This window comes from Castor canadensis, chromosome X (assembly GCF_047511655.1).
Source record: "Castor canadensis chromosome X, mCasCan1.hap1v2, whole genome shotgun sequence".
Lineage (NCBI taxonomy): Eukaryota > Metazoa > Chordata > Mammalia > Rodentia > Castoridae > Castor > Castor canadensis.
In genome coordinates this window covers 136,065,292-136,078,186 of record NC_133405.1, presented here as the reverse complement: position 1 = coordinate 136,078,186, position 12,895 = coordinate 136,065,292, and the positions used below count along the sequence as shown (strand labels likewise).

The following is a 12,895-nucleotide window of genomic DNA, read 5'->3' as shown; positions in this document are numbered from 1 at the left end:
CAGTGAGAGTTCACTGTGTTTTGTTTGACTGCAGTGTCACATGTCCATACCGCCTAGTCAAAGGGACCCTCAGAAGCTCTCAGTATTCTGGACATCCTAATTACCACTTAGCAAAGGTATTTGATTCACAGGAATTTTTAAATCATTTCCCCCGTTTTGACATCCATTAGCCCTTTTTGATAATAGGAAAACACATCTTTTTGACAAACGTAATGGTCACCCCTAAGCTGGGTGTTACTCCTGTGAGGAACAGTATCTCAACATGACCTATGTCATTGATTTGCAGAGTTTGCAATACCTGCTACCTCACAAGATTCGTGGTCAGTGCTTTATCATGTAAAAGTGGTTTTTCAATGATAGATTTTTGCCTTAACTAAACGTGCAAAGTGTTTTTCCCGATGATTTCATAGTATAAGCTGTCTACTTTGTGTCTGCCACCTGTGAGAATAAACTAGTGTCATTGCTGTTCACACACATAAAAGTGACATAGGAAACCCCAGCCACGTAGCCATCGTGTACGAGAGAGAGTGATGCTGCACGTCACCTTGGGCCCTGGTATACAGGGATTTAATATTGTCTGCACACTGAATCCATCCTAGTTAGCAACATCAGGTAGGAGGCAAGGGTGTTGAGGAATCAGAACTCATGCAAAGGCAGCGAGAATTTATTTAACAAGTTGAAAAAGTGCCTGAATTGAGAATAGTTGGAAGTTTCTTTGAGGCTATTTGCATGACTGTTCTGAGGACCTTGGTGTCCCAGGGACCAGAAGCCCTTGCTGAGTCCATTTCATGTCCCTGCTTCCTCACCTCTGATAGTTCTCAGGAGTAAAGCACATGCCCACACCTATCTGCTTACACTGTCAATGGATGGTTGTAGTACCAGGCAGAGTTGAAGGGGGCATTGGGACTCTGCCTGGCTGGGGAACTAACTTTCTCATGTTCATAAGTGAGGAGCACTTATGGTCCAGGGATTTGATAGAACCTGGCAGTCGTGTGCTCTGTCATGGCTTCAAGAAAACAGCCCCTGGGACTGAGGTTTATAGAAGCTAACTGGGGAGGGTGTGGGAACTGGCAAGCAGGGCTGGACTGAGCTAGGAGCCTTTAAGAAGCTCCGCCCACTCCTCCTTTTCCCCCAACCTACTGTGGCTTCCAGAATTATCTCAGTGTTGTGGGGAATGAACAACTGAACGAAGCCTCGCTGTGGTACTGCTCAGACTCCTTAAGGAGCCCAATGGCCTTGGTGTTCTACAGTCTTCTTCTAGCATACTGATGTCCTAGTATGATGTCACTTTTACCTACAATCACACACTAAAGCCAGATAGAGCTCCACCATACCCAGGAGTCACTCCATGTTGCCTTTCCTCTTTTATGTTGTCTTTACCTATAAAGAAGTAAGAAATGGAAGAAGACATGAGAGGAAAGAGTGGTAAGTTGAATAGAACACGTGGATTCACAGCTAGGGATGTCATGTGATGTGGTAGAGAATGTGCCTCGTATGCATGAGGCCCTGGATTCCATCCCCAGCACTAAAAAAATCTGTGTGTGCATGTGTTCAAAGACAGCATATCAGTGATGCATGACTGATGCCTGTAAGAAATGCGAGATCAGTTTTGTATGCATTCATGCAATGATACAATGCACACACACAGTGGGTGTGTGGTAGACAGCGTAAGTGGACTCTGGTTTTTTTTAAACCCAGTTGTTTTAGCCTTTTAATTGTAGTAACTGTACCATTTACTACTGGCTTTTGTTTGGTATTTGTACCACTGTTCCTATACACTTTTACATAAATTGCATTTTTTATTATTCTACTTCATATTGCTGTACAGCCATACTTCATTGTGTTATTTTTTAAGGTGCTGCTCTAGCATTCACACTGGACATCTTTTATCATTAATCTACATTTGAATGATACTTTGCCACATCATGTACAAGATCCTTACAACATCCTTCCATCCCTAGTTCTGAAGCTTTTGTCATACATAATAAATACCACAGCAGTTACTAATTTTGCACTAAGCTTAATAAGTTGAGAAGAAAGTATTTCTCCACTGACTGAGATAGTTAACATGCCACACTCATGATTCCTCCTAGGAATCTACATTTCTGTCTGAGCTCTTTGTCCACTTCAAGAACTTCCTTAACATGTGTTGTAGTGCAGGTCTACTGGCCAGGACTTCTCTCTGCTTTTGCTTGTCTGGGGAGCTCTTTATTTTGCCTTCATTTTGAAAACTCATGTGGGTGTAGAATTTTAGATTAATATTCTTTCAGTTCTTCAAGTATTTCATTCCAGTGTCTTCTGGCTTGCATAGTTTTTGACAAGAAGTTTGTGGTCCTTATTATTCATTTCTTGTAGATATAATCTGCGGTTTTTCTCTCATGCTTTGTAAGAGTTTATCGCTGATCTGCAGGAAGTCGACTGTGTTTTATTGGAGGTTTTCTCTAGTGTTTAGTCCTGCTTGGAGCTTGATTAGCTTTTTGGAAGGGGGTTACCTTCTCTGAGAATATTCCAAATATATTTGATTTTAGAATTCTTGTCTTGAGTAACATGTTGTCTCCCTTGGGACTAATGTTTATGATTGAACACTAGCTCCAGTCTTGTATTTATATTCTTACATGTTTTTGACTCTATATTAACTCCTTGCACCAGATAGAATTGGGTGGCCCAGAAATCTCTTGCATATTTGCCCATATGCAAATATGATTAGCTTGTGGAAGTGACATCAGCAGTAATTACCTGGGTAACATCCAGCTGTGAGGAGTCTCCAATAGTAACTGTTTTTCCCATCTTAACAGATAGGGCAAAAATACCTCTTTTGTACAGTAATGATCCACTGACATGCTAAAGGAAAATTGGTGTCACAGTCTAGATCACCATCTACACTTAACATCACTGAAATGATAACTCCAAAAATCATTCACATTTCAATTACTGTCTGTAGACACAAGACAGCAATGCAATCTTCCTCCTTTACCCATGCAGACTGTTTTCTAAAGGAAAAAGCTGTTTAGATGTTCTTAGATTTTGATTTATAGCTTTCTGTTGTGTTTATGATATATGTGCTTATTTTTAAAAAACAAAAGGTTAGGCCCTTGGATTTTGTATATAAAGTTAGAGTCATTTGTCATTAAATAAACTTTAACTCTAAAAGGGAAAGGAGCCCTTGGATATTACCCCCTTAGGAATATGTATAAATAGAGAAGGGCATACATTCACTACAGTGGCAAAAGAAAACAGTCCATCTAAATACAGGGTATTCCAAAATGATTTTTTAAAAGATGGGATATGACTTTGAGTCATATGATTAATACACTGTGACTTTTCATCTGGCCATGCCCATTTTCATAGCTGGAGGAGTGAAAAACTTAGCGAGGATGATGCCCTGGTTTTAATTCCCAATGGATAAAGACTTATATAGAACTGCCCTACTTCTTGACACTATTACTATATTAAAAGTAATATTTATTTTTGTAAGTCGCCATCTTGACACACTTACATTCATTTTAGTCAAATCTTGTCATCCTTAGACTTCAGGCTTCCAGAATTCTAAAAGTTATACATTGTTCTTATAGTTCTTTTGGGAGGAACATATAAACAACTAAAAATAAAATCTCAGTTTACTGGAATGTTTAGTATCTGTTGTATTCAGTGTCAATCATAAAAAATCACCTGTCTGAATGCTTAGGTACACAGAGGCCCATTAGAGGTAGAGCTACGTGAAAAAGGTGTTCACAGTACAGCTGCCTACTGCTTAAGTGCTGTGAGAAATTTGTGAGGATAGCGTGGTACGGTATCATCACTGGAGCAGCTGGTCCAGCCAAAATGCAAAAAAGAAAACGGACAAATCTTGAATTCTCCCTCCCTCCCTCTTTATCTCCCTCCCCCCCTTCCAGGGCCCTGCACATTGTAGGCAAGCACTCCCCAACCTGGAATGCTTTATCTCCATCTTCACAGTGAAATTCAATAGCTTGTCAAAGCTTTTAGCAAAACCTCCAGTAAATAAACAGATGGTGTCATCTGGTACAGCTCCTTAGCTGGGGACTTGGGCAGGTGGTCTGCCCCTCAGGGCTTCTGTTTCCTCATCTATAAATGTGGCATAACAATAGCCCAATAAAGGTAGTGACCTTCACTTGTGAGGACATAATACACGTCATGTAAACACTTAGTGTTCTAAGCCCTTCAAATAATTAAAGTTATTTATTATAAGGATTGTAAATAACTACAAGGCACTTAGAACACAACAGGTGCAAAATGTGTGCCAGCTATTTTTTTATAACTTTAAATTGGGGAATTATTTTCATGTGACACATACCAAACACATGCCTCACACCCTGGGAAAGATCATTCTAAAGAATGTATCTTGGCTCACGCTCCCCTCCCTATTTAAAACCTCTAGCTGATTGGTTGTAAGTTTTCCTGGCAACAGCCTTGTGAATCATTATTTTTGTTTTATAGCGTACTTGCTGGAAAGGGTTCTGCCCCTTGCCCCAGGTATGGTTCCCACCTGGCTTTGACCATGTGTTAGATTCTGAAGGTCAGGAATGCTATTGTTATTTAGGCAGACAGGATGTTATCCGAAGGCTTGAGGGGGCGGAGGTGGAGCATTCACTAGGGCTCAATTCCGTGGCTGGCAGGTTGGATCTGGCTCTTGGCACGAGGCCCCATTCTGTTCCATGCTGTCCTGTCTACAGACAGCGAAAGGAATTTTCTCATACAAATTTAATTTGCTCTTATGCAGAGATAGAATCAGCAATCTATTCAATATTTAACTCATAATCCACAAGAATGTATGCTTATCTTTTTGAGGCCTGTATGGGCTGTTTATTTTATAAATTTGGACTATGAAGAAAGAAGCATTATGACAATCTATGAAAATAACCCCTGAACAATGCTTTCTGAATCTAAGACACACACGAAACTGTTATTTCACCTTCCAGTGTTATGCCAAAAAAAAAAAAAATGAGGCAGAAGCCATGAAGAGGTGAACTTAATGGTTCTAGTATTTATTTGTTACAAGGGAGTTTCCCATCCTTGGCACTTGACATTTGGGATTAATGTCCTGTGCGTCATGAGTACTCCACTTATGACAGGCTTTGCCTGATATCCCCTGGGAGTGAGGGGACCATCACTGTCAGCAGACAAGGACCGTATAAAATACAGGAGCATGGTAATCCAGTGCTTTTATTTGGGGTTAGATATGTAATCACTATCATGCTTTTGAGTTGGAAAGTAATTTTGTTTGCTTCCAGAAGAAAAATAGCACGTTATTCTTGGTCTCTGGGCAAGAGCTTGATAAGGACTTGCTCAGCCTAGGAATGCAGTCTGCCCTGTGTGAGGAAGGGAGCCTGTGCAACCGGGGCATGGCATGAGCTTGTGGAATCCACGGCCTTGCCAAGTTGGGCTCTGGCATTGTGGTCATTTGCCAGTGGCGGCTCTTAAGCTGGCTGGGTTCCCAGCTCCTTGTATAGTTACCCCCTTTGTTGGCTTCCTTGCCTTCTGGCGCCATGGTATCTGCTCTCTGCCCAAGTCCCAGCTCACGCCAGCTCTGCTTCCCTCCACTCTCCTAGTCACATCTTCCATTCTCGGGGATCGGTGGGTTTACTAAGAGAAGGTAGAACTGTAGGGTCCCCAAGCACCTGTCCATGAGTGCTCGCGCAGTGGAGAAGCAGCATGTGCTCATCGGCACAGTGGAATAGTACTCAGTCATAACAAGGGAGCCAGCACTGATCCGTGTGCCAGCGTGATGAACCTTGGAGGCGTGTCACTGAAAGAAGCCAGACACACAAGGGTCACGTTCCATGTTGTGTGACTTGTGTGTGCCCTGAATAGGCAAGGCCATGGGGATAGAAATGTGCCTGGCAGTGGCCATAGCTGGGGGAGGAGGGAATGACTCAGTAGGTGGAAGGGTTGCTTTTAGAACACTATATTGTGGGGGGCGCTCTGGGTAACGTTCACTTGTACATTTAAAAAATGGTTCATCTTACGTTAAGTGATATTTTTTACACCAACCAGAAACAAAAACAACCATGAAGGTGGCTGGGGAGTGTAGCTAGGTTTCTGCAGAGGGGTGACGTTCTTGGTTTTTGAGGTGAAAGAGTCCTATAGGCAGGATTTCCTCTTGGAGAGATGAAAATACTTTGAAACTTGGCAAGGGAGCCTTTAATTGCTAATGCTTTGCTCATAGGCAAAGAGTAGAATTTCCTAAAATGACCTCTTGCAAGGAATATGCCTTTAAGATTTTAAAAGACAGTATTAAAAAAGAAGAATCACTCATTCCTTTCTATCAGCATTTCTTACATTCAGTCGGCACCTTTCCAAATCTGCAGGGACGCCCGAGGCACTACTGAAAAGTGATAGCAGGATTTGGAATTTGGTGAGAACAAAGCACCCTGTGTGTTTTGTGTTCAGGTTGAAGGTTAGCTGAGGGGGCTGTGGGCTTTGGACAACTCTTGGTGAGACCTTTGTAACTCCTCAGCCCTGGGAAGCAGTAATTTCAGGTGGAAAGTTAACTGGGGTGATGCTGGCTCCATACTTAAATGCAGCAATGTAGGTGAGGGGTCAGCTCAAGGAAGTAGAAGAAATGCTTGCTATGACCAAGGAACCAATCAAGTGACACCTGTAAATACAGAGTGGGAGAAATATAGCAGGCCTTTCTGAGACCTTTTTTTTATGATTATCCTTGGATAGTTCTGTATTTCCTCCAAACCTCCTCAGAGATGCCGACAAAGTAACTCCTGCACTGGGGTGTGGCTTAGTGGCCAAGAGCTTGCCTCCCATGTTCAAGGGCTGTCTCCAGTACCTGGTGGGAGTGGGGTGTGTGTTGGGGGAACTCCAAAGAAACCTCTCTCAATTCTAGTCTCTTTGTGAAACTATTCTGTTTCCTTCTGATATTTTACAATAAAATTAAGACAGATACCATGAAGAAATGAATGTGGTAGAGAGATTTTGAAATGACTTTATCAACATGTGTAATCAACTGCTCTGATGTTCTTATTAGTTATATGTGGTGCGCCATTCATTTCTTCTCATGTTCCATTAAGCTAAGGTTTATTAAGAACATTCTGTGTCAGCCTAGACTGTAGAAATGAACTTGCGGAAAGGGTGTAATGCAGAAGGAAACGGCACAATGTGGGAGCAGAGAGGGTGGGACAGAGGTAACACACAGGGATTGTGTACCCTTCTTCTACACATAAGAAACGCAGTGGTTCCAGCAAGAAAATGCATTGCTCTCATGTGAAGGTCTTAAAGGCAGGCAGTAGGCAGTATTTTGAGAAGGGGGTGGGGTGGAGGTGGGAGGGGGTGCTCCAGTTTCCTTCAGTCTTCTTATTAAACCATTCTGAAGGGTCAGAACAGTCTTGGCAACTCATGACTGGTATTTTAAAGGCAAAACGCAGAAGGCGTACACGTCACGTCTCCCGTCTGCTTGTATGTACCATCCGCAAAAACTTAGTAGGGGAATTCTTGCAATCTAAGTAGGGGAATAGCAAGGAGTGTCATGTGACTTAAAGGTGAAGATAGTGGATTGGGGAAGGAGGGCTGGTGCAGTTAGGCCTTTGTAAATTCTGTTTTATTTGATTACACTGTTTAATTCTTCTAAGAAATGTATGTGGCACAGCAAGCTCTATTTTGACCTCCTCTGTGGAATAGCAGGTCCATGCTCTGTTTTATCAGCTTGGAGGACTCCCCCAGGGACTTGACACCACCTATTTGGAAGGACTGTCAGCATACATGTATGTCATGCCTTGCCAAGAGCTGAGGACAACCAGAAAATTACAACTCTTTTTTTTTTTCTATTTATCAAGTCTTGACATTTACTTACAAGAATAAACAATGTATTACATTTATTAAAATAATTTGCATTTCATGCAAATATTTTGCAATTCCATCAACTTTCTTGCCAGCATGGCTTACTGGTGATGGTTTTATTTTAGGTACTAGTAATGGGAAAATCAGTCAACACCAGGTATCAGAAGGCCTGATTTCTCATTTTAATTTAATGTTTCTAGCAATGAACTAATTATTTCTGACATGTTGCATAACTAGAAGAATGTTATTAATCAAAGTCATAATCCCCATTTTTTCTGTTGATCACACACAGATGATAAGTTAATTACACTTATTGGAGTTTCACAACATATATAAAGGATAATCTTTAATTTCAAGACTAATTTGTGAGTTACCATCTGTTTTGGACCAAAGAAAATAGGAATTTGATTCTAAAGCTTTTTTTTCTGAACAGCTTGTAATAAGAGCTGTTTGTATATTAATGACTTATTGAATTATTGTGGATTTTAATGTTTTAATTTACAGGCAGTTTGGCACTTACTGTGGTGACATCTGCTCATGTTTTGGGACTTTATGGAATTTAGCAGTTTTGTCGTAAGGCTTCTTTTTTTTTTTTCTTTCTTTTTTTTTTTTTTCCTGGTGGTAATTTACAAACCAATCCCCCAAACAGTAATTTGCTTTCTGCCTCATTTTACTAGAAGGAGGCTTGTTTTATCTCCACTGGGTATTTTTTTTCATAATTTTTTAATTTTATAAACAAAATCAATATATCTTTGTGCTTGGTTCACTCCTCTGGTGCCTTTTGGTTTCTATTCAAAGAGTGGTAGGTGAGTTTTATATAAATCTCATTTTTCTTGCCCTGGTTATTACTTTCATCTCACATATCCTTACGATTTCTTTATTTTTATGTAATGTAATGAAACCTAGGTGCCCATGAACCTGCCTGTCAAATCTCTTTAATTTCCTTCTTTTAAACAACGTAACTATAAACATGACTCAGTGGGAATAATTTGCTTGAATTTCCTGCAAACACTTTACGAGATTCCATATAAATTCACTAATAAGAAACACCTTCATTCACTGCTTTGCTTGTGGATTTGAATTATATTAAACGTGGCACCTTTTTATTATCACTTCAGACTGTTCGGTAAGAATTTAAAGAAAATGATGGGTGTTTAATTTCCTTGGTTCTTGGGTTTAGTTGATTTTGGATAATTTAAACTCTCTAGGAGGCTGGGTTCATTCACAGCTAGAGGATGAAGGTGCTTCTCGTTAGGTGAATGCTGCTTGGCTGATTTGTGGTTAAGGTAACTGAAAATGCAAACAGTTTTTGATGTAAAAGATGATCTTTTCATGAGATAGGAGCCTGGCTTTTTCAAAACCCAGTGCCCGTGGGTTGAAAGGGCAACATATGAGAACAGTTGCAAAGTTGAAACTGTGGGCATGGCTCAAGAGGTGAGCACCTGCTGGTCAGCGCCTGGAAAGAAAGCATGTCAGAAAAGTTGAGGTGGGCTGCGGGTGGGCTCAGTGGCAGAGCACTTGCCTCGCACATGCAAGGCCCTGCACTTGGTTCCCAGCAGTAAAAAAAAAAAAAAAAGAGTGCCATGCATTAGTGCCTTTGTTTTGCTTTGTTTTTACAGAAGCTGAGGAAGAACAGATTGTAGCATTTGGGCAGGCACCGTACAGGAGGTACACGTAGGCACATAGACAGGTTCACTGCTTGCTGGGGACCTCACAGTCCTTAGCCCCATGGGGTCCAGACTTTCCCAGAGTATGTGGTCTTCATCCAAGGCTGTGTACAGTTTATCAGTTACCGAAAATCCTGTCCCAACACAAACATTCTTCACATGGACATTGAGTTGTCATTAAGTAATAGCAGTGGCAATATCTGAGCTAAGAGTAATTTTGTCCAGTTTCAGACTCTTTTCCCTTCAGAATTCCTATAGGCATAATAATGCCTGACCAGCTATTTTAATTTCTTTCACTTGCATACAAAACCCTATCATCTCGTGCTAAGGACAGGGGCGATGAACCAGTGGAATGTGTTAAGTTTGAGTTAGAGTAAAAGAGAAACTTTTCCATCTTTTTTTCAAATCTGTGTGTTTCTCCCCAGGCTGGTCCCAGGAGACGCCTTGCAGTGTCTATGACTGGATGCTGGGCAGCCCACTGGTCCAAAGGGCTACACATGAAGTCACTGTGACGGTAAGCAACCCACGTCCCACCCTTTTCCTTTTGCCTGCGTCCATTTGAGAAGCAGAATTGCATTTTGCCCACACAGAGCACCTGTCTTAAGATGGTTGTTCAGAAGGAAGTTGTAGGTCTTTTTCCTTGATGCAGTTAAAGTAATGGATAGACATTCATTAAGTCAATTCTGAATGAGGAATTTTCCTTTCACTACCTGCCAAAGATTTTAGATCCCGGATGAGCTCTTTAAGTCTTGCCATGAGAGGATGGCATCTTCAAAAATCAGTCTCTCAGCCAGGTGTGGTGGTGCATGTCTGTAACTCCAGCTCTCAGGAGACTGAAACAGGAGGATCTTGAGTTCAAGGCTAGCCTACGCACATAGGGAGACTGTCTCAAAAAAAAAATGTTGCTGGAGGTGTGGCTCAGGTTGCTGGAGTGCTTGCCTAGCAAGCATGAAGCCTTTGGCTCAGTCCCTAGTAACTGCTCAAAATAAAAAAAAGAATTGGGCTGGTGGAGTGGTTCAAGCAGTATGTCTAGCACGTATGAGGCCCTAAATTCAAACCCCAGTGCCACCCAAAAAAAAAATCAATTTCTCTTGTTAACATTAGGAATTATAATTAAGCTGAAGCAATAATTATAATTGAGCATATGAGGATCGATTTCATTTGGCTCCTGTATCTTAATTCTGTGCTTTATTAATTTCTTAACATGATTTGCGTCTATCTGAAAATTAATTTACTGGTTAACCTTGGAACTTATTAGAATATCATGTAGGCTACTATATGTAAATGTAGCGAGATTCCAAGGTTTCCAGAAGAGCAAATAGTTGTTCGTGCACAAGGGTCAAGAGTTGAAATCCACATCCACAATCAAAATTGATACTACCATGAGCTCTGTAAAAGTTGTATTGGTAGGGGTGGTGCAGCTTTGTGGTAGAATATTCACCTAGCATGCATGAGGCCCTGGGTTCCACCCCTAGCACCTCAAAAAAAATTGTTCTCTTGCTACCTTTTTGATATATGGGACTGTAGGATTTTATTTTATTTATTTTGTATTTTCTAGTTCTTTTTTTAATGCTTTTTTTTAGTAACCATACCCCCACCCTCAAAACCCACAAAACTTTTCTAATTTTGAAAACATAAAGGTAGACATTTGGACATTATTGCTTTACTTTTTTCTTTTTAATTTTTTGACGGCACTGTGATTTGAACTCAGGTCCTCATGCTTGCTAGGCAAGGTGCTCTTACCACTTGAGCCACTCCCTCATGCCCGGCGGCATCACAGTGGTGGAAGTTCATATAAGAGCAGACACATCACCAGACAGGAGGCCGGAGAGGGGAGGGGCCATTTGTGACCTTGCACCAGGTCCTGCCTCTTAAGGGTACACCACACACTCAGATCATACCCACTGTTGCCCTCAGTGAATGTTTTCTGACCGGGGCCGGCAGTATCTTCAGGCTTTGTGGGCCACGCGGTCTGTGTTGCGGCCATTCAGCTCTGCCGTTGTGCTGTGAGAGCAGCAGAGAGTGTGCGTGAATGAAGGAACGCGCCTGAGTGCAGTGCCGTTTTATTCAGAGACTCTGACACTGGGCAGTGTTTTTTCCACCTCTTTAAACTGTAGCCTTTTGAGTTGGAGACCACCTGGAGGCGAGGCTTCACAAAGCCCCCACAGGCCTAGTGGCAGTGGTGAGGTGAGGACCGTGCTCGCTGCTGCTGCTGTCAGTATCTTATTTTGTGCTTTGAATATCACCATTCCGACGGGCATTTTAAGCAGCGAGCATTTAATTACAAATCTTAGTACCCATGCTTGCTGGCATGAACCTGAGGGTAGTTGGACTCCCATTGAATATTTGGCTACCTCATGCTTTTAGGTGTGATTCATGTAAATGGGGAACATTAAAAACTGATTTGTGTGGTTTCCAGGTGGCCTTGGCCTTGGGGAGTGAAGCTTTGCCTTCTTTTATGCCTAGAGAGAATGCTGCGGGGTTTACTTTTCCCAACTCCACAGGCCACATGATATGAATGGATGGCCCCACTTGCGAGTCCACCTACCATTTGAAAGAGATAGATTGATTTATTTACTTCTGTGGCCCAAATTAAATCCTGCGTATTTAGGTCTTAGAGGTTTCAGAACCAGCTTGTGTGTATTCCTGAAATTTCTTTGAGGGCCTACTCCGCATTGATTCTGTCAGCAAGTTTGTTTCTGGCTAGAAAATTGGTTGTAATTGATGTAGACACCAGAAGCATTAGCAAAAGAGGACAAAGCACTCTTAGGTGGAAACAGCTGTCAGTTGGTGTCTCCCAAGCCATTCTGCTTCACAGTCTTGGGGACATGAACTTGCATTAACTGTGTAGAGAAGAGAATTAGGGGAAAATTGTGCCATTTGTCTTAACCATATTGTTTGGCTCATGTGGCTTGGACTTCCTTAGTGGTTTGCTGTTCCTAGATTGAGCATTTTGGGTTTTCTTCTGGGTGTGCTGTCTGCTCACCTTTTCTGTCACTTTAGGGTTTGCTGTTGATGTGCATGTGGAGTCTGGGTGGGTGGGAGCCCCAGATTCATTAGTTAACCCAGGAGGGCTGCCAGGCAGTGGGAAGGACTCTTTCTGCATATATCACCACAGGGAGTTTTATTCTGGGAAGAGCAGAGTTGTAGGGATCTTTTTGTAATAAGACCCTTTACCCTCCTTTCCTAGCCCTGTAGCTTCATTCCTACTTACTCATTCTCGTCTGAAGACATTGCCAAGTTTTAAATTTTTTATGTGTATATATTTTGGGGTTGGGGGGCTTTGAGGGCGGGCAGTACTGGGTTTTGAACTGAGGGTCTCATGCTTGCTAGGCAGGTACTCTACCACTTGAGCCATGGCCCAGCCCTTTTTTCCTTCAGTTAATTTTTTTAATAGGGTCTTACATTTTTGTCCAGGGCCA

The 12,895-nt window shown here is 41.8% G+C and overlaps 1 protein-coding gene across 5 annotated transcripts in view; it reads left to right on the top strand.

Moving 5' to 3' along the window:
• Tbl1x (transducin beta like 1 X-linked) overlaps positions 1–12,895 on the top strand; it is a 208,947-nt gene that overhangs the window by 131,175 nt on the left and 64,877 nt on the right. For all 5 annotated transcript variants that reach the window (XM_074063383.1, XM_074063380.1, XM_074063381.1 and 2 more), the window contains one exon: positions 9,899–9,987. The gene's annotated coding sequence lies outside the window, so the exon portion shown is untranslated. The remainder of the gene's footprint in view (positions 1–9,898; positions 9,988–12,895) is intronic.